Source organism: Penaeus monodon, chromosome 13 (assembly GCF_015228065.2).
Source record: "Penaeus monodon isolate SGIC_2016 chromosome 13, NSTDA_Pmon_1, whole genome shotgun sequence".
Taxonomy (NCBI): Eukaryota; Metazoa; Arthropoda; class Malacostraca; order Decapoda; family Penaeidae; genus Penaeus; species Penaeus monodon.
Window position 1 is genome coordinate 42,016,645 of NC_051398.1, and position 5,000 is coordinate 42,021,644.

Here is a 5,000-nt window from a genome sequence, read left to right on the forward strand (position 1 = left end):
GATCATAGTTCTCGCTATTATCATTTGAACAGTCGAGCGAGAAAATACATGTTTGCTTGTTTCAACTCGAGCAACTACTAGCTAAGTGGTTCCAAGGAGGATGAATCACAAAAGTCTAAGAACAGACTCCCAATACATGTGCTGTATAGCTGATATTTTGGAAAAAAATAAATAAATAAATATAATATAAATAAATAAATAATAATAATAATAATAATTATTATTATTATTATTATTATTATAATTATTATTATTATTATTATTATTATTATTATCATTATAAATAAATAAAACTGATGAAACGAGCAGTTCATCTCGCTCACTATTTTTGTCGTTTATGAAGTTTTTATTTTCCTTCTTTTTGTCAGTACACGTTTCTTGATATGGATGTGAACTAATATAGTGACTTTTTCAGTAAACAGAAAATGTTACACTATATAATCAAATTAGAACATTAACCGAACGCAAAACCGTGTTAGGGTTAATGTGAATACAACATACACATTTCATACAGATTTTGAAACATTTCTCGCGCAGAATACATAGTATATACTGGACAATATATAAGATTTTTTTCTCTCTCTCCTCTTTCCATTTTTCTCTTTTCTCTTGCATTATTTTTTACTATTTCCTTTCTTTTATCTTTTCTCTTCTTAGAGGTTGGTGGGCTTCAGTGCATCGACTAATTAGGGGTGCTTATTAATTTTGGAGACATCTTACCAGTTTAATTTATGAAGAAAAACGGCAATAACTGTAGAAAAGGGAAGACAAATACTGGGGGTAGCCATGTTTATAATAAGAAAAATATATTGTTATGCAAAACCGTGTCTAATCCCCGAGACAGAGGTGACGTGTTCATGTAGTTTTAATTTCCTCCAAACCATATCCCACTCTCTTTTAGCATCATCTATTAGCTGTTGCGGGGTCCTTTCATAAGCCGTTTCCCAAACATTGACAATATTCACCCAAACATTTTCCATCGGGATTGAGCCACATGCCTCGCTTGGCCACCGAAGGACCTCAAGGTGATTTTGGTCATGGAACCACTGAGTAACTGCCCTAGACGTGTGTGTAAAGCAGTTATCCTATACGAAAATTATTTCTAAAGGCCCAAATCATGGCAGCGTACTGATAGATTTTTTTTTTTTTTTTACAATTTAATGTAACTGTCTAAACTGTATTTCCCCCGTTTCAGTGTGTTCACCATCATGCAGAAAGATCCTGTTCGTATCACTCTTACTACTCTATTGCAATTTCTCCACATATTGCTGGGCGAATTGGAGGCGACGTTGGCGATGTTGTTTGTTCAACGTTTTCTTCACCGTGTGGCCTGTTACCAAGAGCAATAAGTCTTCATTAACTTAGCTGTATTGATGAACCATGGCGGTCGTTCTGCGTGTCTTGCTCCTCCCACCGTATCTACCTGTATACTGTCGTACGAGATACCCAGCTCTCTGAATATATCACTGTTACAGAAATCACTATCCCTCATCCCCATGATGCGGTCTCTGTTTGCAATTTCAGCTTGCCTTGTGTTAGCTTAAGAGCCTCGTTTTCACCTCCGATTTCCCATGCTCCTATGACGTCTTAGACCATAGGACACATTTTCTTCCTTGTTTAGCACAGGATTAGACGCACAATAGACATTCAGGAATGTATAGATATTCATTGGTATAAAATTTATAAATGTTATTTTCTAGATAGTTCCTTTTTCTGTAACTACTGAAATTCCGGGTAAACAAACCAGCTTTTCACACACCGGGAAATGATTATTTCTATCATAAACATAGCAAGATCATGTAACAATAATTTCATTTTGCTGTAATGGTTTGATATGCTAATTTCATTATACACCTACGCATGTACTGTAAACAGACGTGCATTGACAAAGAAAAAACAAAATTGAACATGTAACAAATAAAAGTAGGGAGAGAGTTGAAATCCCATTTCATTAGAACAAGATCTTTTTCTTTTTTAATATATCAGATATACAGAACATGTATTGAGAGTCGATTGTTAAATTTTTGCTATTCACCCTCCTTGGAACCATCCAGGTAGCAATTGCTCGAATTGTAACATATTCCCACGCTCAGCAGCTTAGATGTGGGTGAGTCTCTTCACATAAACCCCAAGCCTTCTGGCATAATAATGGCTAACTATACATACTGTTTCGTAATTTATCACTATGTATCGACATTCTACAGAAGCTGCACAGACACGCACGCACGTACGCACACACAATGACACAGATCCATATATTCATTGTAGCCTCACTGCGGTTTTTCGTTGTTTATATTCTATAATGAATATAATGTAGCATGGTTTATCTTTGCATTTACGATTAATATTTACAAAGAGGTCTCAGCGATTCTGCAAAACTGAATGTTTGATTTAGCAGTCATACATAGATGTCTAAAGTATGAAGCGTGTTTCAAAAAATATACAACTATAATTTTCGACACTTGTCTTGAAAAAAATCAATACAATGTCAACAGTAGCTAGCTACATCTACTACATCTTTTATCACTTATTTGAAGAAAAGGAAAGATCAAATGGCTCATTTACTTTCCAAAATAGATTTTAATACACTTATTGGTAACTTATAATCTACTAATCACACTTTTTTACAAGCAACATAGGGTTTTCGCCTCATTCATAAAAAATACTATTTGCGCTATGTTAACTTCGAAGAGGTTGCCAGATGTACAAAATTGGGACCAAATCACTGTACTTAAATATAATTCACGAACTGTATGTGTAAAAACATGTAGGTAGATAGGTAACAAATAAATGCATATGGACCGGAAATAGATATATGGACCGAAAAAATCTATATACATGTGTATAAAAATACATACATTTTATATGCAGTACATTACATGTGTGTGTGAACGTGTGCGTCTGTGTCTATATCTATGTATGTTTCTATGTGCACACTTTGACATGCGTGTGTGAATAGCCGAGGCAAGAGAAAGAAAAGGGAAAGACTCAAAAAACTACCACATGTAGGAAGAGAGAGCGGGAGAGGAGTGTCGTTGTGTGAGGGAGACAAAGAGAATGGCTTGCGTGAAGGGAGGAACGAGGGTAGAGGGGAGACGGAGAGAATACCTGGGAGCGAATTAAAAGAAATTAGGAGACAAATTGAAAAAAGGGGGAAAAACTCTTTCATAATCTTACGAATTAACAAAAAGGAATCTTTCGTGTGATTACAAATGAAATATATATACATATATATACATGCATATATATATATATATATATATATATATATATATATATATATATATATATATACATATATATATATTATATGTTACCTAATCAACAAATATTTCTCACACTAGCTCAAAACTGATGAAAAAGCTTCCATAACATCACAAACTAGTGAAAAAAGGTGTATGAGAGTATATTTAAAAGAAATCATAATCTTTACATGAGTTTCGGGGAAAAAAAAACTTACGTAAGTTAATATTTTTCACATTGATTTCACAAATAAAAATCCTTATGTAAGTGTTGCAAGATGAGAAAAATTCCTACATGGGAGAAAAAATCTGTGTATTAATTTTAAGCTTGCAAATGAATAATGTCATACATAAAAAAAAACAAAAAAACTTAGATATGTTACAGATCTTAAAACAACCTTCCACAGAGGCAGTAAATTACAGAAAAATAAATAAATAAATAAATACTGCAAGTTTGGGGGGGGAAATAATATTCCTGATTGAATAAAATTGTTGCATCTGTTATAAATAAAAAAAAAAACTAGATATCGAAATAGATATCCACAATTTAACTAGTTTGGGGATATAGATAAGAGCTAACATTTATTTTTCTACTATGTACACACTTACATGAGGAAAAAGGCTTGTGTACTCTTACGTTTTGCCTTGGCATAAGCATAACAATAAATCACAGACTACGGTATATACTACATAAAATATTCAAAATAGATTACCGTAATAACTAAAACATAATTATAAAGTTAGTGTTCATCTCATGATTGGTAAAAAAATCGGAGCTGCAAAAGCCATAATAATATTAGCAAATGTTCTATTTATCATTATTCTTATGGTGGGAAATAATGATGGTGATATTGGGTATAAAAAAGAGTGATCATGATCTTAAAAAGAAATGTAGAATATATCTCTGCAGGGACATGGTCTTTTTCTCCAGCCTATTTTTCTTCCTATCTATTATGTCCGGGATTCCTAAGAGTTCCCTAACATTTATGCTTGTGTCAATTCCAGCGTCAATGTGTCAGAAGTTTCCCAATCTACTAACTTTTACGGGTGTTATTGTAAGTGTATAAGCGTGAGTGTGTGGATGCTTAAGGCATATATTTTTTCCCATCTTGTTATTATCACACTTCTTTGCCATACTATTACTGTGTAAACACTGCAATCATACAAATATATACATATATGTGTGGTGTGTGTGCATATATATGTGTATATTATATAAATAATATATATATATACATACATAGGTATATACATATGTGTATATATACATGCATATATATATATATATGTGTGTATATATACTAATAAATATATGTGTGCATAAATGAATATATGCGCATACATTTATTAATATATTTAATATATACATATATATGCATATATATATATATATAATATATATATAATACAATATATATATGTATATGCATACATATATATATATACACATATACATATACATATGCATATATATATGTATATGTATGTACGTATATATACTTGCGTATATAGAAATATGTATAGCCTTATATATATAGATAGATAGATAGATAGATATACGTGTGTGTACGTATATATTAATGGGTGTGTATATATCTCTCTCTCTCTCTCTCTCTCTCTCTCTCTCTATATATATATATATATATATATATATATATATACATATATATATATATATATATATAAGTACACACGCACACAAACGTACGTACGTACGTACATAGATATAAATATAAATGCATATATATATACATATAT